Below are 26,308 nucleotides of genomic sequence, written 5' to 3'. Positions count from 1 at the left end.
AAAGGCGACGTGGAGCAGGAGTAGGACGGCCCCCCGTCGGAACAGGAACGGGTGACGAGCGGACCTCCCGAAGGCTGCGTGGAGCAGGAGTAGGACGGCCCCCCGTCGGAACAGGAACGGGTGACGAGCGGACCTCCCGAAGGCTGCGTGGAGCAGGCGTAGGACGGCCCCCCGTCGGAACAGGAACGGGTGACGAGCGGACCTCCCGAAGGCTGCGTGGAGCAGGCGTAGGACGGCCCCCCGTCGGAACAGGAACGGGTGACGAGCGGACCTCTCGAAGGCTGCGTGGAGCAGGCGTAGGACGGCCCCCCGTCGGAACAGGAACGGGTGACGAGCAGACCTCCCGAAGGCTGCGTGGAGCAGGCGTAGGACGGCCCCCCGTCGGAACAGGAACGGGTGACGAGCGGACCTCCCGAAGGCTGCGTGGAGCAGGCGTCGGACGGCCCCCCGTCTGGACAGGAACGGGTGACGAGCGGACCTCCCGAAGGCTGCGTGGAGCAGGCGTCGGACGGCCCCCCGTCTGGCAGGAACGGGTGACGAGCGGACCTCCCGAAGGCTGCGTGGAGCAGGTGTCGGACGGACCCCCGTCGGAACAGGAACAGTTGACTAACGGACCTCCCGAAGGCTGCGTGGAGCAGGCGTCGGACGGACCCCCGTCGGAACAGGAACGGGTGACGAGTGGACCTCCCGGAGGCTGCGCGGAGCAGGCGTAGGACGGCCCCCCGTCGGAACAGGAACGGGCGACGAGCGGACCTCCCGAAGGCTGCGTGGAGCAGGCGTAGGACAGCCCCCCGTCGGAACAGGAACGGGTGACGAGCGGACCTCCCGAAGGCTGCGTGGAGCAGGCGTCGGACGGCCCCCCGTCTGGACAGGAACGGGTGACGAGCGGACCTCCCGAAGGCTGCGTGGAGCAGGCGTCGGACGGACCCCCGTCTGGACAGGAACGGGTGACGAGCGGACCTCCCGAAGGCTGCGTGGAGCAGGGGTAGGACGGCCCCCCGTCGGAACAGGAACGGGTGACGAGCGGACCTCCCGAAGGCTGCGTGGAGCAGGCGTCGGACGGCCCCCCGTCTGGACAGGAACGGGTGACGAGCGGACCTCCCGAAGGCTGCGTGGAGCAGGCGTCGGACGGACCCCCGTCAGAACAGGAACTGGTCACAGGCGAACCCCCAATAGGCTGCGAGGAGCAGGTGTGGGACGGTCCCCTGTCTGGGCTGGTGCCGGACGATCCTCCGCCGGGACTGGTGACGGACGGGCCGCCGACTGAAGACCACTGGAGTGTGTCGACCGGATCGCCGACTGAAGACCACTGGCAGGTGTCGACCGGACCGCCGACTGAAGACCACTGGCAGGTGTCGACCGGGCCGTCGACTGAAGACCAATGGCAGGTGTCGACCGGGCCGCCGACTGAAGACCACTGGCAGGTGTCGACCGGACCGCCGACTGAAGACCACTGGCAGGTGTCGACCGGACCGCCGACTGAAGACCACTGGCAGGTGTCGACCGGACCGCCGACTGAAGACCACTGGCAGGTGTCGACCGGACCGCCGACTGAAGACCACTGGCAGGTGTCGACCGGACCGCCGACTGAAGACCACTGGCAGGTGTCGACCGGGCCGCCGACTGAAGGCCAGTGACCGAGGCATGGGCTGGATGCTTGGCTGTGGCTAAGGCCTGGGCTGGATGCTTGGCTGTGGCTAAGGCCTGGGCTAGATGCTTGGCTGTGGCTAAGGCCTGGGCTGGATGCTTTGGCTGTGGCTAAGGCCTGGGCTAGATGCTTGGCTGTGGCTAAGGCCTGGGCTGGATGCTTGGCTGTGGCTAAGGCCTGGGCTGGATGCTTGGCTGTGGCTAAGGCCTGGGCTGGATGCTTGGCTGTGGCTAAGGCATGGGCTAGATGCTTGGCTGTGGCTAAGGCCTGGACCGTTGGCTTGGACGGGCGGGCCTCCGCTGGAACTAGTGACGGACGAACCCCCGTCAGAACCGATGAGCGCAGAATCGGGGAGGCTCGCTTCCTCGTGCCACCCCTCCTCGAGGCCGGCGACCGACGAGCCAACTGCCGGTTAGCCAGCTGGACGCTCCTTGGCCCTCCCCGGGCCAGGCGAGTACCCCAAAACGGGTCGGGGCCGGAGCCGGGAAGCTGGGCGGTGGCTACAACATAGTCTGGTGGCATGGCTGTGACTGAGGATGGCTGGAGCTCAGGGGTTAGGTGGAAGCCCCTGACCCAGGCAGGCAATGAGCCCCTGAGCCACGGGCTGGCGGAAACCAGCTCTCTGGCCCTCGCCAGGGCCGACTGCCTCTCCTCCTCTCCCTCAGCATGCCGGTGCTCGGCCTGGAGACACTGGAGTCGGTAGGTAGCCTCCCGGAGCTCGTGTGTCGAGCCACATTAAAAAAAGGCTGCTGAGTCCATGGTTAGCTGCTGGGTCCTTAATGTGGTCGGATTATTCTGTCACGTTTCGGGGAAGACGTGGACTTGAAAAACAGGAGGTGAGGACCCAAGTGCAGTTAAAAGGGATTTATTTCAATGATAAACTAAATACAAAACCAAAAACTAATACTAAAACAAAGTAACAACAAAGGGAACCACAAGGGCAAAAACGGTCATGAAAGAAACACTTACGAAAAACCAAGACATGAAGGGACACGGAAGGCAGGAGGCAGGTACAAAGACAACTCCAGGGACATGACGTGGTGCATGATAGCGACAAACGACATTCAACAATAATCCGACAAGAGACAGGGGAAACACACAGACTATATACACAGGGAGGCAGGGAGCTGACGAGGGACAGGTGAAACACATCAGGGCAGGCATGGTAATCAACACGAGAGGGTGGGGAAGTCAAGACAGCGGAAACAACAAGGACCAGGAAGTACGAGACAGGGAACCACACTGAGGACAAAGTAAAACAGGAAATCAAAACCAAGGAAACAGAACATGACAAAACACAGACATGACATAGAGGAGTTAAAGGTGGTTAAAACGCATTAATTTGAGGTAAAAGCATGATTTAAAACGAGTTGGTTTAATAATTTAATACAGTTTAAACCTGTTGACTGATTTAGATCATTTAATTATTTGTGAACAAGTTTGGTTACTTAATTCTTTAAACTAAGTTAATTCGATAATTTATTCATGTTAAGGTATTAATAAGGCGATTGATTTTGTACTTATTTAATGACTGCCTGTTTCTTTGTTTATTTTCCTTGAGGTTATCAACCTGCCGCTGCTACTACTGCTACTGTTGCTGAGTCCCAATCGGGACAAATAAAACCAGTAAAAAGCAAGCTGAGTTGTCCAAGCGTTCTCTGTTGGCCTCCAGGCCTTAAGCGAGTTGGGGCAGGCACTGATGCCAGGCAAAGGGGGAGATTAACTCGACACTCAGTCATACAGGTAAGGGAAGAGATGGGAATCACTGTGGTGGCTCCAGAATCACTGGTTTCAGCAAAACCCTCAGATTCTCTAAGGAACCAGTATTTCCTTGAGAAAGTGGTCTGCCCCACATCTCAAGCTTTCCTGTGAATGTGCTAATATTGTCTGCCAGGTGAGGAAGGTGCTTGTCTCTGCCTTGAAGCTGAAGATTTAATTCATTGAGTTTTCTAAATATATCGCTGAGATAGGCCAGTTTCATCAGAAATTGTTCATCACTAAACTTGTTTGCAACGTCATGAATCTGCTCCTCCTCCAAAAACACACAAACTTCCTCTGTGAGCTCAAAGACTCGGGACAACACTTTCCCTCTTGAGAGCCACCTAGCCTCGCTGTGAAACACCACAGCTGAATGTTCAGCTCCATCTCCTCACATAGTGTGGAGAACAGACGCGCCTTCAGAGGTTTGTTTTGATGAAATTTACCTCACCATCGGTCAAAACCTCGCTTTGTTCAAATGTGGTTTGTGGTTTTCACTTGTTCTAAAGTTGTACTGCGTTATACTGAGGTGCTTCTGATGTTGTGTCCAACACCTCAGAGAACTTAATACCAGTTCAACATCACAACATTCTGCAAAATAATAATACTAATAATAATACATTTAATTTGTAGAGAGCTTTTCCACACACAAAGACGCTTTACAGAAAACAAACAAACAAATAAACCAAATAAATAAATAAGACAAAGCCAAAACAGAGCAGCAATCAGCTGAAATGAGGGAAGGAGCATGGGGCTAGTGGTAGACCGAGGAGAAGAGATGGGTTTTAAGGTGGGACTGAAATATGGTGAGGGACTCAGAATCATGGATGGTTTGGGGAAGGGAGTTCCAGAGTCTGGGAGCTGCCCTGGAGAAGGCTCAGTCCCTAAAACTACAGAGGTTGGATCTGTGGATGGAGTGGAGACCAGCTGATGTGGATCTGAGGGGCCGAGGGGGTTTGGGGGGCCAGATGGTGGGGTGCTTTGAAAGTGGGGACCAGGATTTTGTAGGTGATGCAGTGGGAGAGGGGAAGCCAATGGAGGTTCTTTAGGACTGGGGTGATGTGGTCCCAGGTTTTGGTGCGGGGGATGAGTCCTGCGGCTGCGTTCTGGACCAGTTGGAGTCAGTTGATGGAGCTGGAGCTGATGCCATGGAGGAGTGAGTTGCAGTAATCCAGTCAGAAGAATGAAGGCATGAATAAGTCTTTCAGCATTGGAGGGTCATAAAGTGTAATCAACACCTCTCTAAACGTGCAGTACTTTTAGCTTCGTGGACCCAGTAGACGAGCAACTTAGTGCCAACAAGTGTGTGAGAATCCAGCATGAACATCTAGCGTCCACATGTGTCTTTCAAACAAACTGCAGGTACACATGATGGATGTGATCAATGAACACATTTATTTCTATTAGTATGTTAACTAAAGGAGTATTTTTTGAAACACCTCAAACGTTTTCATCAGTTGTTTTGGTAGTTGAGGTTGATGGCGTATATCAGCACCATTAACATGGCGAAGGCACTTGGAACATCCAGGTTCTCCAGGACTTCTGTTCCCTCTGTCACTATCCTTGCACTGGCTGGATCAACATTATGGCCCCTCATCATGGTCCTTCATCTGTAACCTGCACTTCTCCATCCTGTTGGAAGTAGATCAGAATAGACATGTTTTAAGTCATCCCATTTGAAAACATGGTATTGTATTTGAGTGTAACACAAAGTCCAGTGTGTCAGAACTAAGCATCTGATTTACCTACCAAGTGTTCTTTGAAGAGATCCTCATCCTTTTCTCGGAGACGCCTGCCTCAAACAAAAATACCTTTAAGGCTTTAACAGCAACACGACACACATGAAACTGAAAAACACCAAGTAAAATACATTTGTCCCAGGTTCACTTTCAGAACAGACCAGCAATGCAACTGTTGCTGACCAGACCTCAATGACACCAACTTAAGTTAGAACAAAAGGAGTGTGGAAGAAACTCTTCAGGTCCAATTCTGTGGCTGGTTCAAATGAGGTTTAATCACTGACAGTGGAGAAAGAGCAATGTCACAGTTGCCACACAGTCCATTCTGCCATATGTGGGGTGAGCGATGACTTTATAGACAGAACCAAAGGGGCAGGTCTAAACAGTGGATTTACATAGATTCAATACGTGTCTCTCCCAAGAGGAAGAGACGTCCTGAGACAACATAAAGGTGTGACTTCCCTCGGAACAGCTGGGTTCTTTCTACATAGTGTCACAACAGGGGCCATTCATGAAGGCCTTGATTAAGTATGTGAGATGAAGGTGTTTCGGGGACGGTCCAGGAAGGGGGACAGATCAGAGGGTCTTTTCATCAACATGACAAGGCTTACATACAATGAATACAGCTCAGCAGGACATTTGATGTTCCAGAGAGAAAGTAACATTAAAACAAAACAAATAAGAAAGAGTAAGGTAACACATTTTTCTTCTACAGGAGACACTTAACCTTTTACCTTTACAGTGTCAACACTTCACATGTCTGATGTAAATGAACGTAAATTAATTCAGCTACCAAAGTGAAACTGTGTTGAAGTCACTATTAGCTAGCTAGTACCGTTGCTAAATTAGCTTGATTTCCCCCTGAAGTTAAGTGCTCGGTGAAAACAACGTCTTTAAAGTTACTGTTAGATGAAGGATTCTATTGAAAGGGTGCCATTTCCGTCCACAGGACATTACATGTATAAATATGCATGACAATTAACTGTAAAATACATTTTATTATTAAACAAGTGTCCTGCATATCGGTCCAATTGCAACTTTAAGAAATATCATTTCAAACATTAAAATAAATTACCTAGAACACTCAAAAATAGCATTTTAGGACTTCCACAGCCTGTGACTCTACACTGTTCCATGCAATACAATCATTATAATCCTTCAGAAATCTTAATTATCTTGCATTGTTTGGTGACTACATACCCCATCCCTGATTTGCATGCATTAAATTCCCAAATAGTCCATAATAATTCATTTAAAATATACATTTTATTCGTGTCCCCAGGTTTTCACACAGTCCTGTTACCCTGACACATAATCACTTCTGGAAAAAAATCAAGTCTCAAGTCACGTGTTCAACAGGAAGTTGGTTTATTTGAATCTTCTGAAGGCCATGGGAAGACCAAAAGCAAGTTCTCACAGTTAGTTTTCTGTATATTTAATGATATTTTAGTGTTGACTGAGGGTGTCATTAATAGTGTACATTCCTGTTACCTAAATTATTTTTTAGATATTATTTGTACATTGTGCTCTGTGTCCACATGTTTTTAGCAGAGATGCTTTGTGGCTATTTTTTGTGAATTTTCTAATTCTATGCTAAAAACTTGTCCTGTTACTCTTATGTGAGTAACAGGACTGAGTATTGTTCAGTACTGAACAGTATTAAACAGCTGAACCTGCTGCTGCAAAGGGTTTAAAAGACAGACAACATCAAACATCAGTTTGTCCACTACAGGGCACTGAGACATGGCTAGGAAGCACATGAATGCTTAAATCATGTTGGTTTTTCAGAAAATGACCTCTGCACGTAGAGCACAGAAATACAGGCTGTTCACTTCAGAGCATCACACCAGCAGGCGACACTGCACACGGGGGTCCTCTATGTGCACACATCCTCCAGCCCAATGTCCTTCTGCAGTGTCAACCAGCAATCTGGCAGCACTTGTCACCAGTGCTTGATTACTTATAGAGTGCATATCCAGAGGTCTCCACAATCCACTTTTACAGGGACGGCCTTTTCTCTCAGTATAAACAGCGAGGGGATTTTTATCCTGTTTTGTACTGAGCTGTTCTGACGAGGGTTCACTGCTGGAACGTGGATCTTCTTCGAGGCGAGGAACGGGAAGGGTCCCCCGGACGGTGTGGGAGGGGCCCTGAAGAGGAGGGCTGGCAGTCTGGTCAGCAAAGGGACAGATATTCCTGACGCCACAGAGCTGCTGTGTTGTAAAAGACAGACACAACAATCAAGTTTTTGTCAACGAGGAAACAGTTTTGGAGATGCTCAAAGATGTGCCATCAGTTCCATCCATATGAGGATAAATCAGTGACCCTTTAGCCCGGAGAACTGACATACAGGGATGTCAGCTGCTTGTGCAACACAAGGTGAGCTGCGACTGTTTCAATGCAAAACTTTTCAAGTTCAGTCATCAGCATAAAGTCATTTTTTGTCACAAATATCAATTATTTCAACATGTCACCAAACATTTCTTCAAAATTAACAATTAAGGGAAATTGAGGGGAAAGCAAAGGAATTAGTTGATATGCTTTTAGTGATGCTTTTTAAATGGCACATGAGTTTTGGTAACAGGACTGAGAAAAATGCATCCATCTTTCACTTCACTTCTAAAAAACTCATACAGTTGCCTGAGATGGACCAATAGGCCTACACATTTTGAACAGTTAAATATGAATGTTTTTAGATTTGGTGTTTAAAAAAGCTAAAAAATAAGTTCAATTTGGAAAAGTTACAACTAGCAAATGGCACTCATTCATTAGAATCCCTCAGATACAGTTAGCATCTGTAGTGAATGAAACACAGCAGAAACCGTTTCTGACCAAATCAGTGATATTGGACAAACATTGCCGTTGCTCCTGTCACTCACATGGATGTCGGAGGATTGCTCCAACCTGGCACGCAAAAACAACTCAAGTTCAGGAGTGTCCTTGGTTTTGATTCACAGTTGAAACTCAATAAAGTTACACTTAGTGTTCGCTTAGTGTTCGCTGTTGAGTGAACGAAGAAATATTTATTTAAAATGGATATTAATAAGTCAAGTTCTTTTTTTCAGTTTGACCAACTTCTTAAAACTAGTTGTTAACTTACTTAAAGTACGTTTTTTATGCTGTTAAATATCTTTATTGTAAGTGTCATCCATGAAGCCCATGAATCATTTCTTAGACTGCATGTTGGAGTATATTGTGGTTCAGAAGTGTTCTTGGTACCAGAACACCCGAGGCCAATGATCATTGATCCACTTTGTAGTACTCCCCAATTCACTTTGTCACAAGCCTTGCACCTGATTGTGGTCGACACCGACTCTGGAGTCTTCATTCAAAACAGGGAGACAGATAAAACCAATGTCCCGTACTGGAAGTGATTCCTTATTCCTGTTCTTTTCCTTGTTAAAAGCATTGTGGACTAGTATACCTCTAAGATCTGTGTTCCTTCTGCAGAGAGAGATCCCCCAGGACTCATCAGGAGCAGATGTGGTCTGGAGTTCATACAGGCACACGGGGCCAGACACACTACTGAGTCCCATTATGAGCTGCTGTGATGAAATTAACGACTTGGATCAGCCTTTGTTTTACATTTTTACTTTGATTTTCCGTCTGATTTTGAAACCGGATGTCAAGATTTTGAAGTTGAATAATTTGTTCATAAGGATGTGAGGTGTGATTGAAGTGTTCCCTTCGTGTTTTGAGCAGTGTATATCCATCTAGCCTGGGAACACATTGGGTCCCCAAGAAGAGCTGGAAAGTGTTGTTGGGGAGAAGAGCATCTGGAAGGCCCTCCTAAGCCTTCTTCCTCCACGACCCTGTCCCGGTTAAGTGGAAGAAAATGGATGGATGGATGATGAACTGTGGTTCATAATTCATGTTCCCCTCAGGATGAATCAGAACAACTTTGATGATCCTCTGACTTTAATCTCAACATTAGAATGTGACCAATACGTTGGTTTATGATCAAAAACCTGCAGACTCATGACATTTGTTGCTCAACGTCCTCCCTGATTCATATTCTTCTTGTGTTTACAATCTATAACATAATTGTTAGAAAATCTTCATGTTTATATTTTACTATTTTCATCTATTTTGTACAAACCACATGTATTGTATGCCTGTATTTATTACAGGTAACCAGTCTGTCACAGGGAGACATGTAGAGACAGACAGGTAACCAGTCTATTACAGGGAGACATGTAGACACAGACAGGTAACCAGTCTATCACAGGGCTGACATGTAGAGACAGACAGGTAACCAGTCTATTACAGGGAGACATGTAGAGACAGACAGGTAACCAGTCTATCACAGGACTGACATGTAGAGACAGACAGGTAACCAGTCTATTACAGGGAGACATGTAGAGACAGACAGGTAACCAGTCTATCACAGGGCTGACATGTAGAGACAGACAGGTAACCAGTCTATTACAGGGAGACATGTAGAGACAGACAGGTAACCAGTCTATCACAGGGAGACATGTAGAGACAGACAGGTAACCAGTCTATCACAGGGCTGACATGTAGAGACAGACAGGTAACCAGTCTATTACAGGGAGACATGTAGAGACAGACAGGTAACCAGTCTATCACAGGACTGACATGTAGAGACAGACAGGTAACCAGTCTATTACAGGGAGACATGTAGAGACAGACAGGTAACCAGTCTATCACAGGGAGACATGTAGAGACAGACAGGTAACCAGTCTATCACAGGGCTGACATGTAGAGACAGACAGGTAACCAGTCTATCACAGGACTGACGCTTAGAGACAGACAGGTAACCAGTCTATCACAGGGCTGACATGTAGAGACAGACAGGTAACCAGTCTATCACAGGGCTGACATGTAGAGACAGACAGGTAACCAGTCTATCACAGGGCTGACATGTAGAGACAGACAGGTAACAGAACATGTAAATCCACACAGAAGGAGCCTGAACCCAAACTGGGAATTGAACCCGGGACCCTCTGGCTGTGGTGACACCATCTCCACCACCCTGCAGCCCTTCATCTGGATTATGTTTATTGTGTTCTACTAGTTTGGGTTCATCATGGTGCCTCGGTGCCACTTTAATGCCCTCACTGTGTGGAACAACAATAAACCTGCTGGAATATCTTATAAAATATGAATGAATATGAACTGAAATAAATGATAAGCCCTCATTTCAGTGTGTTTGTGACTGTGGCTCATATCCTGGTGAAATATGTGAACCTGGGCTGTGGTTCACTGCTCTCTTCCTGTCACATACACGGTGTAACATCTTTTCATCTGTTGGTTTTTGTTCAGACTGCAGGGAACATTTCTCACTGTGGGGAGTACTCACACAAGCAGTAGTAGGAGGCTGAATGACTGAGTTTAACATTCTGGATCTTCAACTCACAGTTGTTCTGTGTCCTCACAGCTGAGAAATCACCTTCCTGAGGATGATTGTAAGGTTTACCAACTTGAAAATTACTCAGAATAAACAGAATCCCTCTGAATGTTTCTGTGTCTCTCTTCTGGAACCAGTCTATGGAACCGCCACACTGGTCAGTTCGGCAGCTGAAGGACACGCTCCCACCAACTCTCCTGGTCAATGTTAAATCATCCTGAATCAGCTCTGCTGCCATGGCAACCAGCGCTTTAGAGAAACAGACAGGTGGATGAAGGTGAGTGTGACATTGTTTATTAAAGGTGGACTTTGTTGGCTCCTGATTGGCTGGAAACACTCACCTGAACACAGACAGCACAGAGCAGCAGCCGAGAGGAACAGCATTTTGTTCAGTGATGTTTCCTCTGGTGAACCTGGGGAGAAGTGACGCTCTGATGCAGCTGAGGCCAAACAAAGAGCAGCTGTGAGATCAGATGAGGGCCACATGGTTTCCAACAGGTCCTCACACCTCCCATCAGCCCCTGCGGCAGACAGATAAGCCCGTCTCCATTTTTTATAGGTTTTAAAGCAGCAGTTTTTTGTGTGGAAACAACAACAGCATCGAGTCAAACATCCACACTGTGACACCACTGTAAAAGATCATATAATGATGAATTCACAGCTGGAAGCTTTAGTTTTATATCTATCATATTCATAGTAGAATAGCTTCTCTTTTTCATTGTGTGATTCATCAAACTGAGACCTTCCATCTCACAGAATTCTGTCTGTGTTGAATCTTCTTCTTCAGATACAGTATCTGTTGTTGCAAACAGAAGCCTCCTCCGGTCAGCTGACAATGAAGCACACCGCATCGCCAGAGCAAGACCGAACGCTGGCACCTCGGAGGCAAAGCGGAGGCATTAAGAGAGAGAAACACTAAAGATATGTGGCAGACCGTCCAGAATGTCCGAGGCTACAAAAGCAGCAGCACAGTCAGCTGTCAGGTCTGCCCCACGTCCAGAGGACCGGCCACTTTGAGTATCCACAGCACATGTGAGAAAGACCCTGATGAGAGTGATTGTGAGTAAAGCTGCTGGCCTGTGGGCCCCAAGAAATCCTCCTGATGGGAACATTACAAACCGCTGTGGGATGTGCACGGCTCAGGGCAGGAGCACTCTACAGCGGGGGATTAAAACCACCCAGAACATCATTGGTACCATCCACCATCCACAGTTCTAGTGAAGCAGGCTGTTGATGACATGGTGAAGCCACACAGCTGTGCTTCTGCCTCTAAACACTCGTCGTCTATGAAACAGGTTGTATTCAGGCCAAGGTTGGAGACAAAACCAAACTATATCAACAAATATGTCATTTGTAACTGAAACAATGCTAGAAGTGTTTTCTCATGGGATGAAAATATTAGCTGGACAACATCGTTTGTCTGTGAAAAAGATAATATGAATAAAATATATATGATATTATGAATTATCTTTATGTTGTTCTGGTATGTTCCCACTTTAAACATGTAGTTATCACCTCATAGTTTCTATTTCAGTACTTTTCTCTGTTCTGTGTTGCTGCTGTGATGAATGAAACCTTGACGCTGCTGCCCTCTAGTGTCGGCAACACCACACTGTTTCAAACTCTACTGCTACTCTCCCTCTTTCTACTGTTAGTGCCTTCTCATGTCGTTGGCTTTATTGCTTGTGTTTAGTGTTTCATCATTTTTATTTCAGGCCCACATCTTAATATAAATATATATAAAATGTAATATTTTTATTTCACTGTTTGTCTTTTGTTTCTGTTTCATTTTTAAGTTTAGTCAAATGTTTTCATCACAATGCCTCAAGGTCTTCTGTGCTTCCAAAACCCTCCATCCTTAGAGCCTCGACTCTGGACCCTCATCATGTGATTGTTTATTTTAAAGAGTTTATACATAAAAGAAAACATACTTATTCTTATTATATTCCATTTCTGCCAATAAATGCTTTGATTGTCCAGTCGGTCTACAAGATAAGATGATTATTGGGTCTCATTCACGATATCATCCTAGGTTTTTTCTTAAATTTGGTCTCCGTGACAACTGTGTTCTTAAAACGATGAATCCCACTTTCCTTGTAAGTTGAAGACGTGTGCCAGTTGATCTTAATGAGCAGGTAAACGTCCTGCCAGTCGCCATAAAAGGCCATGAGACTGCAGGGCCTTGTGACCTCACAGGGCCTTGTGACCTCACAGGGCCTTGTGACCTCACAGCGCCTTGTGACCTCACAGGGCCTTGTGACCTCACAGGGCCTTGTGACCTCACAGAGACTAAAAGCCTAAAACAGTATTGTGGTGTTTACAGATACAGTAACGTCAGTGATGCTAACAGGCTACTAGGACACAGAGTGATGCTGGTTTCAGTGCTTTTATAACATGTTAACAGGCCTGAAAATAGACTGGAGGAATAAACTTTATCGTTTTTAAATACTGTCATGGATGAAACTAAATGAACACTCAGCAGAATACTTGATTACTATTAGAGAATTGTTATAAGAATTCTGTCTAACCTCATGATTTTAGTCTTCTTTGTTTAGGTCATGGCCTTAAGGGTCTTGTTAGTTTTACCTAAAAGCCCTAAAGCCATATTTTAAAGTGTACTAATTGTTATCAGGGGCCTTGTGCACATGATGTCTTGTTCTACATGAAGATTCATGTTAATGACGCATTATCTCCTGGACCTTTAAAAGACTCAAGTCACAACAGTGATTTGAGCACTTCCTCTGTAGCATCCTCATACGTTGTTGCATTGTAACTGCTCCTCTTACAAGATTAAAGTCTGACGTCGACATTACTGCTCCGTCTCTGATCTCCTCCTTGGGTGAATTTGTCCGTTCACGAACAAATTCTTTTAACATTTTGGCGCCCAACGTGGGGCCCAATATCTGTTTCTCCTCTCCAACCACCGGACCTGAACACCTTGCAAGGGGGAGTCCGGGGCTTAGTTGTCACTGCATGTGTGTTCCCCACTGCTCCGGTTCCAACTGTGCCGTAGGTCTTCTTCTCTCTGGGAGGATTCATACTAGTCTTGTTCTGTACTGCAGCAGTAGACCCTTTTCCAGGACCTTGCTTGCGCTTGCCATGCTTTAGTGCATGACTCCATGCGGGGGACATCGTCACATCACTCCCCCCGCCAGCTGTGTCCTCAGTGACGGACAACGCCGAGGGCCTAGGTGCAGGCTCCCTGTGACTTGGACCATGGTGCTGGGCCCCCTCACTGGCCATGGTTGTGGCTGCATTCCCCTTGCTGGCACTGGGTTGCTCAATCACACTCAGGCGTTGGTTAATGTCGGTGGTTATTCCACGAAGTTTCTCATGCAGTCGACTGTTCACTCAGCATTTTTCATGGAGGCTATCTCTGCACTTAAACCTTCAATCTTACTAACCAGGCGAGAGACATCAAGGCTTTTGAAAGTCCCTGGTGGTAAATCATCCAAGTGATAGGACATAAAGCGAGGAGCATTCTCACCAACCTCATTCAGTATTTTCAGACAACTCTTAACATTGTTGGCATCTTTCTGCCGTCCTTTGTGAGCTACACAACGCTGCCTCGTGCCAGGACACAGCTCAAACAGGACCTGCTTGGAGCTTTCAATCCACTCTGAAGACTGTGCCCCAGGATGACATTATCCTGATGGCTGTAAATCACTTTGGATCAGTTTGACAGCAAGGAAGCCTAACAGTTCATCTTCCACGATAGTTCTGCCATCAATAGTGGTGTAAATCACAGGTTTTATCCTTTGTTTGATAACACGCCATGCTGCTGTGTCATCGTCAGTGGCCATTTATAGAATAAAGCAACAATGTTTTTATTTGCACACATACCTACAAATAGCAAAACCAGAGAACGAGATCATTTTGCAGTGGCCTCTTCATTTTTTCCAGAGCTGTATATGTGTATAGAGATGGATGGATGGATAGTTTATATGACTATACATTTATATGTTTATATATCCCACTTGCTGCGTTGGGCTTAAGTAAGGGGGATCCTCACGGACTAGAGGTGTAACGATTCATTCGATTAATCGATGAATCGATTGTCAGTCCTATTGATTCTACTTACAGTTTTTCTCGATTGCTAAGACACATTTCTCGAAAGCTGGTCTCCTTTTCTCTAAACTGTGAACACAAAACCTCAGACTCTTCTTGCAAAACCAAACTTTCAACTCAAAACTGAACTATGTTGTCAAATCGTGCCCCGAGTCAATCAAAATTAAAACCACTACAGAGCAGTCACTAAACACTACATAGAACAATAGAAAACACAATGCTCGGGACATGAAGCGGTAGAAATAAATCTTCATTGTTCACTGTAGGTTAAATGCATGTTGCACAACAAAAAACCTGTTTATTTAGCACTTGTACATAGTAAAAAATAAAAGTACAAAAAACAGAAATCCTGTGCATTTAGTACAAAAATATACATGAATACTAGGCCTAGAAACTGTTAGACTAACCCTCCATTACAATACTACAGTACATTGGCACATTGATGTACTGAAACATATATTTACTTACAGTATACTGTGGTACAGTATATAGTATAGTCATACAGTAATTGCTGTCAACATTTACATACTATAATGTCAAAAAAGGTAATTACCTGTTCTCTTGTCTAAATCTTCAGATTATGGTGGACACAGTGAATCTACTGATGTTTGGTTGTACCCTTTGTCCGGCCTCCCTCATGCTCATACCATGGACAAGAACATGGTCAATCACAGGAGCTCTGATTTCATCAGATATTACTGTTCTTTGTCTTCGCTGACCACCTCGACCACCTCGACCACCTCGACCTCCTCGACCTCCTCGACCTCCTCGACCACCTCGACCACCTCGACCACCTCTCACACGAACTCCTCCTCTCAGATTTCTATCCATTGTAGTGCCTCACAAACCAGTGCTCTCTAAATATAGGTTCCCTCACATCGTTAGCCACAAGTGTGATCAATTTTGAGTTGTTGTGTTCAACCAGTGACACCTGTGCTTTACTTGTGTTTGACTTTTGCCACCTGTGCTCACCATTATGCAACACAGGTGCATCACAATGAAAATGTGTTGGCAAGTTGTGTCTAAACAGGTGAAAAGTGCTTATGGTTTTGCCAAAAGAGTGACTGATTCAATCAGTGGGTTCAGGCAACGGAGCATTTGGTTCAGACAATAGGGTTTAGTGTTTTAGCAATTGAGAAAAACTGTAATCGATCTGCTACAATAAATAAATAGAATGAATGGTTTGGCTTCACCAATAATTGATATAAATGCATTTAATCGGATTAATCGTGATTCTTACTTATGATTAATGTTTTAATACATTTAAGACACTCTCCCCTGCCAGCATGTAGTCTACTGAAAATGTTAAAAAATAACCGAGCATATTTTAATTACATTTTTGTATTCAGCATAAAATATTATGCAGGTTTACTTTTTTATAGAATAAATATGTTATTTTTTCACCTTTCAGAATAGAATAGATAGTCTCACTCGCATTATTGCATGTTTATTTCATGGATATAGAATTTTGGTTACAAGTTACTGAATCGAATCGTTACAAAAAAGAAAAATCGTCCTTGAATCGAATCGCCAGCTACTGTATCATTAATCGAATCGCTGTGAAGCCAAAGATTCACACCCCTAGCAAGGACTGAAAGCCCCCCTACGTTGTCCAGGAGTCTGCTGTATCTTTAAGTGAATGAGTCGTTAGTCAGTCAGGTTAATGTCAACCAAGCAAGCAGCTTCCTAAACCCAACTATGTGGAAACTAACTTCCTGTAAAGACGGAACTTTATTTTGAAAAGACCCTTTGCATGTAAGGAGTGAATATTGACTCTCCGTCACTGACACGGCAGTAAAGAAAGAGGAGGTGGAAGTGAAAGTAAAATGATCAAAATTAGAAGGGAAAAGTTTAATATGGAAGGAAATAATCAATCAATGGAATCAGGGAAAAAGGGAGACATTTATATAAATGACAAGGAGTAGTAGGAGAGATGGGATGTTCTGGAGATAATAGAACAGAACAGGTAATAATGAGCAGATTAAGAATAGGACATAGTAAACTGAACAGCACACTTGAATACATTGCAACGCTTGACAACGCCTCGTTAAGGTCTTAAGGGTGATGGCTATTGTTGGTTTTATTTATATGAGGCCAAATTGTCATCTTATGGGTGTTGAATGATCGGGCGGTTGGGCTAAGATGCTAGCGGTAGCTTTCACTTGTTGTCATAGCAACAGCAAACATCCGGTGTTAGTGGAAACCAAGCAACTTGTTCATATTGATTATACATTTATAAAGTCTCTGAATATTGCCCCCTCCCCCGTTTGTTTGTTTTTCTCCTACAGTGGCCCTAATACGCCATCGTATGTTTTAAATATGAACTACATGTTTTTAAAGTTAATCCGTGGGGGCATACAGGTGCAATTCCTGAGTCTGCATCTCGTATTTACCATCACTTCGATGGCACGTGAAGGCAGCATTAGTCCTCCGGTTGTTTTGCATGAACAGAGCCTTTAAGTGTGGCGGTGACATCACAGTTCCTTCTGTGATGTCCAGCAGCGCTCTGCAGAGCGGAGGCACCAGCGCCACGACACCACCGTGCAGAGGAAGCGGGCCGAGGGCGGGGTGAAGAGGTGTCTGCACCCAAAGGAGGGGAAGCTGCCACCGGACCCGGCCGTACAGAGCTGACGTCTCCTCCTCCCCATCCTCCCTGCTCCGTAACCTCCAACATTCTGCATGTCAACTCTTTTTGCATCCTGACCCAAAGCCCGCCACATCCATCAAATATTGGAGCAGTGTACAGTTACATTATAAATGTGCTTAATATGAGACTGGAAGATATATACACACTGTATATACAGTATATATTAAAAAAATGCGTGAAATATTAACATAAAACAAATACAATTCTGGTAGAATTACTAAATCTCCTTTGGGTTAGACATCTATGACTGAAATGTGTATGTGTGTTGGATTCCATAGTTACATGTCTGCGACCGGCACAAGTTTAGCTACGTTTTCACCCAAAACTGACTGACACAATTTTGGCATTGGGAGCGAGTTGGAAATATTATATTATATCGACACAAGCTGAAGATTCCGTTATATTCACACCCATTATAACATCTGAAACTTCACCAAACTCAAACTGCTATATCGGGAAAACCGTACGGACCATCGACATGAATGTTTGACTCAATAAAATCCACAGTCTTGTGAACGTTTTAAACGTTTAATCACGTTTGGAAGTTAAAGTATGGCGAACTTTTGTGGTGCTGAAGTCAATGAAAAACCAATGTAAACATTTTTAAAAGCAGTGGTTACTATGGCAACCTGAAAGTTCTTTACTTTTTTTTCATTTTGGAATGTACAATGTGCTTTGATGTCTTTGATGTCTTTGATGACTGGTGACATCACGTGATACCTGAGTGTATAAATACGAGCAGCGAACAGAGCTCAGCGTGGAGTTATTGGAGTTTGGAGAGAGAGAGACCTTTTGAGAGATAGTGAATTGAGAGTGAATAGATAGTGAATTTTTGAACCTTGAACAACTTTGTGAGAGTGTTATGCAGATACTGCTGGAGTCCTTAACCGCTGTATTATGAGGGAATATTGTATGCGTCGATCTTCTGTCACCCGCGTCTGTCTCCAGCCCAGGCAGCCCGAGATGGGGCTAATTACGCGGCGGGGCGGAGTCTATAAAAGACGGCCGTCTCCGGGGCTGGCGGGTCCTTTTTTTACGGCTCTCGGGGTACCGTCTCTCTGTGAGTGCGGGCTGCTGTCTCTGCCGGTTATGGTCGTTGCTTGGCGCAATGGCGCTGTGTTGGCTCCACGCGCCGCCATTGTCCTTTGTTTGGACCTAGCTTTCTTTTGAAACTTTAGCTAAACTTCTTAGTGCGTAGTCCTTGCGGGCTGCCCACTGTCAACCCTCCTTAGTTAATTTTTGTCATTGCTGAGCGGGTGGTGATCGGTGACGGGTCTTTTTGGCACGGTTTTATGTTAGGTTCAGGGAGTGTAGGGAAGATAGTTTCCCAGAAGACTCACCTAACTCCATTGTGTTTTCTGTTCAGGGTCGGGAGCCAGGCTGCTTTTCTTTTGAGTTAGGTTGTCTTAGGTTTATTTTCTGTTTTGTTTTACACAGCATACACCCCCTACAACTACATAAATCACCACCTTGTTCATCTTTTTTTTGTTTTGTTTCTGGAAAACGGTAATAAATCCCTAAACCGTCACCCTCTGTCTTGGCTCTTATTATGTTATGTTGTACCATTATTCTTTTTGTGGACACGTAACATAATAATGGGGGCTTGTCCGGTCGTCGATAGTTGGTCGATTAGCGTTACAGTGATATTTTTTTTTGCCACTTGCGCGTTAAGTATTTCTTTAACTTTTTTGTTGTTGTTGTTGTTGTGCAACGCATTATGTTTGACCTTGAAGCTTTTGTGCAGGCTCCTTCTTTGGAGGCCTTGTCGTCCATTACTAGAGATGATCTTGTGCGCGTTGCTGGCCACTTTAAAATTGAAGTTCGTGGTTCGCCGGTCAAAGCTGATCTCCTGGAAAAGCTAGTGGCTGATCTACGTGACATGGGGGTATTGGTAAAAGAAAGTCCTGAAACTCCTGCTCGGCCATCTACTGGTAAACCGGACTTTACACCTACTAAAACTGCCTTAGAATGGAAGCGTTTAGAGCTTCGCGAAAAAGAGGTCGCGTGGGAAAGAGAGAAATCACTGCTAGAGGCTGAAAGACAAGCAGTGCGTGATAGAGAGCGCAGAGAGTGTCACGGCCCTGCTGGCCTTAACCTGTCATCCCTGCAGGAGGTGCTGGTGACGTAATGAGGCTGATTGGGTGCACCTGGGCTCAGTCCTGGAGGAGGCTTTAAAACCCCGGCCCAGCTCAGTGCTCTCTCGCTTCGCTTCGCCTGCTGATGCACATTTTGGTTTGCTGTCTTTTGAATTCAAACTCTTGTGTTAATATATTATTTCATTTATTGGCACTCTTGCGTTTCGTTGTTGCTTTTGTCACTGCTTTTTGAGCCAGGCTGTGACAAAATGGGGGCTCGTCCGTTTTTGTTTGAGTTTGGTTTGGAGTTTTGCGCACAATAATTTGGTTGGGTCGGCAGTTAGGGATAGTTTTGCCGGTTGGCACGCGGCGTGGCGTTTAGAGTGATTTCCTCGTGTTGGCCCGTAGGGAGGTGTGTTCGTGGGTGTGGGTAAGGCCGGGTTGGAGCGCCTGTGGCGCGTGCAGCTCCTGTGACTGCCATCTTTTGTCTCTCGTGGCGGGGAGTTTGGATCGTTTGTTTGGTTAATGAACAGTGTGATGACAGTGCGGGCGGTGTGCCTGGTTAACTGGTTGACCCTGTAAGTTGTGTTGAAACAGTGCGCAATTGGTAATTTGGCTGCTTTGATTTTGGTTTCGTTTTGTTTGTTCTCTTGCACTGTGGCACCGTTTGGTTGGGGGTTTCCCTGGTAGGTTGTAGCGGCGTTCCCCTTTGGGTCCGTCGGTCTGGTCCTGGTAGTGTTGCGGAGAAAGTGGCTGAAGCATTGCTTGGGAGCACGTCCTTGGTTTCGGGTGAGTGTTCGCAGATCGCTCCCCCGTGCCAACGGTTTACAGTGCGTAATTACCCACCGCAAGTAACCGAATGAAGACTAGGGCTGAGTTAGACAAGTTTTTGGTTGGGTAGATAGCGGGAAATCTTCTGGCCCCGGTGCGCACAGGACATTGAGCCGCTTAGTCCTCGACCTGGTTTTGGGAATTGTGTGAGAGAATTTGTTGTTGTGGCTTTGAAATGGAGACCATTTCGGAGTTTGTTGCGTCTCCCTCTTTGGATTTTTTGGACTCGTGCACCAGGGATCAGCTGGCTCTCATCGAGGAGCATTATGCTGTGGAGGTGCAGGGTGACAAACGTGTGAAGGACAACATTAAATCAGCTGTTGTCTCTGCTTTTTCTGCGCGTGGATTGTTTGGGGAGGAAAAGGTGGATGCTCCTCCGCTGCTTAATGCGGTGTTGTGTGAGCATGATAGAGCAAAGCATGAGTTGGAGCACCTCCGACAGAAGTCGGGGAAGGCCGGTGCCGGTTCATCTGGGGCCCGTTTCACAAAGCAGGTTCAACAAACTCTGAACCCAACCCTGAACTCTGAGTTGACCAACTCTGAGATGGGCAACTCTGAGTTTTCAGTTTCAGAACAGCGGTTTTGAATTAGTAAAGTCAACTCTGAGTATGTAAACTCTGAGTTACGCGCGTGCCTGCCGACTCTATAAAGCCATCATCAATGGAGCTCCGATACTACGATTCACCATGGCAACGGGGAGAGCGTCATTAGATATTACTGAGTGTTTATGTAGAAAACGAGCTCATCCTGAGAAAGCGGAGCAACCTAACTGCAGCAAAGTAGCGATAGTTGGCGTGGCAGACAATTACTGCCCGATCTAATGTGTATAACTGAATGAAACAGTCGATGGATCTAAAGTTAATAACTCTTTATTTTTGGCCTTGCACAGTGAAACTGTGGTGTAATGGTTAGCAATGCCGCCTGTGGTGCAGTCAACAGGGGTTCAACTCCTGTGGATCACGAAGTAGCGCACTGAATAAATTATCATTTTCATTGGGTGTAAACCCCCCAGGCACAGAAAGAAAGTGGCTTCAGTTGAAAATTAAGCATAAGAATATTGCGCAAATACGTTGACTAAGGCATATGATTTTAATCATATTTCACATATTAAACAGTAAATATAAGCAGATATTTCAACACAGAAATGTACTTAAACATTTCATAAATCTCCCGTTCGCAAAAACACTACCTCCGCAAAGAATCTGGTTGCGGATTATGTCCGCGATATGAAATGTTGAAAATGTCGGAGAATATTGTTTAGATAATATCTAATGTGATTGGAAGGAAAGGTAATCAAAATTCTCTCCTGACGCAAAGCTGCTAGAATCACTTTTATTTCCATATCGATTAGGTTGACGATGAAAGGACGGCACATTTTTTCAGAGTTGGTTCAGATTCCGGAAAAAGGCGGAGACATGTAGGGAGAAACTCAGGGTTTGTTGAAGCAAACCTGCTAGCGAGCAGGTTAGGTTCACGGAGTATGTTACCCGGGTAACTGACTCAGAGTTATGCTGAACTGGCTTTGTGAAACCGAAAAACCAGAGTTTCCCTCATCTCAGGGTTAACTAACTCAAGGTTTTCACTAAACCTGCTTTGTGAAACGGACCCCTGGTCCCCTTGACATAAGCAATTTGCGGTGGGTGCCGCCGTTCAATGAACGGGATCCAGACTCCTTTTTTGTGTTGTTTGAGCGCGTGGCGGATGCACGGGGCTGGTCTGACTCAGATTGCGCTCTGATGCTTCAGTGTGTGCTGTCGGGGATAGCGCAGGTGGCTTATTCGTCGTTGAGCAGGTCCTATTATAAAATTAAAAAGGCTGTGCTCACGGCGTATGAATTAGTCCCCGAAGCTTATCGACAACGTTTTAGATCTTGGGAAAGAAAAAATGGTCAAACATATGTCGAATTTGCCAGGGATTTGGACGTTCATTTTAAACGTTGGCTGGCGGCGCTAAATGTAAACACTTTTGATGACCTGTGTGAATTGGTGGTATTAGAACAGTTTAAGAATATGTTGCCTGGTAAATTGGCCACTTACATCACTGAGCGAAAGGTCTCTGTTGTCTCGGCTGCGGCCGCGGCAGCTGATGAGTTTGTGTTGATCCACAAAGCGGAGTTTGGAGACCACTCTGCGCGTCATGAGAGCGCACGGCGGAGTCATGGCACGGCGTCCTTAGAACAGGTGCGGCCAGGGAGGCTGGCACCTAGAGGCATTGTTGGACGTGATGTTGTGGATAAGGACGACAGGTGCAATTACTGTCGTGAGGTCGGTCATTGGAAGTCAGAGTGTCCCGTTTTGCGGGTTAAAAGCCGGCCAGGAAGGGCATATGTGAAACCGGCGGTCGCTGTTGCGCCGGTGGCACCGGTTGCAGTGTCCGAGCATGTGTTGCCTTCTGCTGTTGTGGATGAAGCTGAGGTTTGGGCTGCTTATGCCCCGTTCATCAGCGATGGTTTTGTGTCGCTTGTGGGGAGTGAAGTTAAAGTGCCAATAAAAGTCCTGAGGGATATGGCGGCCTATGACTCGTACATGGTGAATTCGGTGTTGCCGTTGTCATCGGACAGTGACACCGGTGATGTAGTTTTGAGTCGGGGAACAGGGCTGAGTGTTTTGCCGATTCCTTTGCATAAGGTGGTTCTGAGCTGCGAGCTGGTGCAAGGTGAAGTGGCGGTGGGGGTGCGTCCGGCGTTGCCCATGGAGGGAATCCACCTGATCCTGGGTAACGGTCTGGCTGGTGGCCGGGTCTGGGCGGAAGCTTCTCCATCCCCCGTGGTCAGTCCCTATCCGGTGAGCAGTGTTCATTGTGAAGGCTCTGGTGGTTCACCAGAGGCAGGGGCGCCGCCAGAAATCTTGGGCCCCATGACAGATTAAAATTTTGGGCCCCCCCTCTTATTTTGCGAAAAGGTATGCTGCGATGTGATCATGTACCTAGCATGTTTAGGTGATAACATCATTTGATGGCATCATTTTAAATGCACCACTGTCAGAATTAGACTTTAAGATATTTCTTTTCTTTCATGAGCAACTATTGTTAGGATACTTATTATGGAGTTAATTCTAAATGTTCATGTGTTGAAACAACTTGCATGCATCACTGTATCAGTACGGATTTATAACAGATGCACATTATGTATACTTCAGAGCCAGAGCTCTCCGGCAAACATTATCAGTAATCACGATTTCAAAATTCATTCCTCTGTTTCCTTCATTTCTGGACTTATTGTATACGATGAAATGTATGCCTTGATGAATAACTAGGCTATAGTTATTTCATACAATTACATAGTGCACTGCAAGAAATCCACTGAGTGTTTTTGCTTTCTTTTAGGCAGCACTCATTTATTAGAAAACACAGCAAATGTTCAAATATTCAAGATAGATACTTACAAACAATATCAACAAATCCAAACATTTACACTACTCATACAGTAAAGGTACCTATGAAAAAGGTGCTTTCTTTCACATGCAGTATTATCAACAGGGATTATTTTCATCTGCAAATATCAGTTATGATACAGACTAGTCTTCATGATCGTATTGCTAGTGTTTTTTCTCTCTCAACTCTCCTTTTGTCTCTTGATTTAAATGCCAAAGTCTAGACGCCGAGGCTTCTTTGTAGCAAAGTCGTGAATTAAATCTTTGAAGTCTAGAGAGAGAGCCAGTTCACTTTCAATTGAGAGGATTGCCAGACTGTTCAACCTCTCCTGTACCATTGTTGACCTGAGGTAGCTCTTGATAAGTTTCAGTTTACTAAATGCCCTTTCTCCACCAGCAACAGTAACTGGGAGAGTGCAAAAAATCCTAATGGCAATACAAACTTCACCAAAAATGCTCTGGAGTTGCATTCTGTAAATTGAATTGAGGAGATCAAGGCTGGTGCAATCAGAGGGGAAAGTGGCAGAAAATATTGTATTGAGATGCCTGATTTCACTCTCAAACTGAGGTGTGAGGTCCTTTGTGTACTTGCTTATGAGTGGGTGACACACAGCAGCAACATCACTGTCCCTTAACTGACCAACCTTAATAATGGCTGCAAATTCCTCAACAATGTTTGCTATGGTTTGGAACTGAGTGTCCAAGTCACTAATAATCTGGTCCATGGCAGTGAAAAACACTGAACTGTTTCTTCTGGGGTCTCATCAAAGAACCTCTTTCTCTTTCTCTCACGGCTGAGTTCTTTTTTGAATTGAGGTGGAATCCCCATTTCATTAGCAATCAATGTTGCCTCAGAGAGGAGGGAATCCCATTCATTTCTAAGAGCCTGCATCTCATCTTTAGTGCATTTACATTGGCTGCCTCCACCTCAAGAGAAATTTTCCCTGACTGGAGTATCACATTCCTGCAATCAATACACTGCAATACTTTCAACCAAATGGTAAGAAGTACAATGGCATCAAATGACATAAAGTACTTCCTCAGACCAACAGCTTCAGCTCTAGCATCATTTGAAAGACTGCATGTACTGAGTATGGAACTAAGGGCCTTGATGACACTAGGTAAGTGTTTTGCTACCGGTTTAACAGCATCAATTCTTGCACTCCAGCGAGTGTCAGACATGCTGTGGAGAGAGCAGCCGGTACTTTCCTTGTATATGGCCCATCGCTCTGGACTGGCACTTACAAATCTGTAAAGACAATTGATGAAGCCAAAAAAAGTTGACACTTCATCACTTGATCCTGCAGCGTGTACCCCAGCAAGATTTATCGTGTGGGAAGCACAAGGTGAAAATGTGGCCAGATTGTTGGTCTTTAGTATTTGGGCTTGTAGCCTACTCCCTTAACTTTCCCAGACATATTTGCACCGTTGTCATAGCCTTGTCCCCTGCAATCACCAATATCTATCCCTAGTTTCTTAAGCACATCCTCGATCATCCCTGCTATTTCACTCCCTGTTTTTTTGTGAAATTGTTTGAATTCAGTAAACCTTTCGGTTATCTCCCATTCATTTGCATCCTCATTATAATGGACATATCTAATGAGCAAAACATTTTGCTCTGTGTGGGAAATGTCTGGTGTGGCATCACAAATAATGCTGTAATAAATGGCATCCTCTTTTCTCTCAAAATAGATTCAAGGACTCTTTCCCCACACAGTTCAATGAACTCATTTTGAATGTCTGAGGACAAATAATGAGTAAGTCTGGTTTCTTTGGTTGAGTTCCTCACTTTGTCTAGGTGGTCTTTTAAAAGTGCGTCATAGTGGGATACTAGTTCTAGTGTTCCCAAGTAGTTCCCATTGTGGACATCGCCTAACTTTGCTGTTTTACCTCTGAAAGGCAAATTTCTCGATGCCAAGTGCAGCGTAACATCAAGTAGTCTCTCCAAGAGAGCTATATTTTTTTCTATTTCAGACTGCATCTGTCTTTGCAGATGGTGGTCTATCCCTTTTGCAGCCATAATAGAACATTGTAAGTTTTTCCACTTCCAGTAACAATCCCTGTGTGCTCGGTTGTTTTCATGGCTTGGGAATTTGTCATACATGCGGCGCCATTTGACATCACACATCTTGTAACCATGTTCGCTACTCAGAGCACTTTGAGAAGGTCTTTTTACGTCACATGAAAAAAGAATGCATGGAATGCAGAAGAGTGCATTTACACTCTCACTGTGAATTAACCAATCCCTTTTCATCTTTTCTCTGCCATTTGCTGCCTTTGTATATTTTAAGTAATCTGGAAATGGCTTTCCCTCAGAATCTTTGGGCATTTGTTTTTCCTCTGTGGTAGCTAATTTTCTAACAATGCTTGCTCTATCACTGTCAGTTAATTTTTCTGGCCACAACCCTGGATCAGCAGACAGCAGATCTTCAGGTTCTGCATGCTGCTCAGTCTCACCAATGTCCCTCAACTCAGCCTCTCTCTGCTCCTTACTCTTCGCTGCTTCTTCCTCATCATCTGTGCTGCTAGTACTCGCCCTGCTCTCTTCCTGTATTTGAACACCTCTGGTGTCCTCTCTGGTCTCCTCTCTGGCTGCTGCATCATGGCCTGAAGAGGGACCTGGCTCTGAAGTATCCATAATGTGCATAATACAGTCTGTTATAAATCCATACTGATACAGTGATGCATGCAAGTTCTCTCACCACATTAACATTGCATTTAAATGAACTCCATGCTAAGTAGCCTAACAATTGTTGCTCATGAAAGAAAAGAAATATCTTAAATTAATTTGAAAGTGACC

At 45.4% G+C, this 26,308-nt stretch overlaps 1 protein-coding gene across 1 annotated transcript in view; it reads right to left on the bottom strand.

Annotated features, from left to right (window-relative positions):
• nmnat2 (nicotinamide nucleotide adenylyltransferase 2) overlaps positions 1 to 18,931 on the bottom strand; it is a 129,838-nt gene extending 110,907 nt beyond the window's left edge. The window contains exon 1 of the mRNA XM_084008180.1: positions 18,916 to 18,931. The gene's annotated coding sequence lies outside the window, so the exon portion shown is untranslated. The remainder of the gene's footprint in view (positions 1 to 18,915) is intronic.
• Between the last annotated feature and the right edge of the window lie 7,377 nt (positions 18,932 to 26,308).

Source organism: Eutrigla gurnardus, assembly GCF_963514095.1.
Source record: "Eutrigla gurnardus genome assembly, chromosome: 4".
Classification (NCBI taxonomy): Eukaryota; Metazoa; Chordata; class Actinopteri; order Perciformes; family Triglidae; genus Eutrigla; species Eutrigla gurnardus.
The sequence above is the reverse complement of the archived record's forward strand: the minus strand, read 5'-3'. Positions and strand labels throughout refer to the sequence as shown.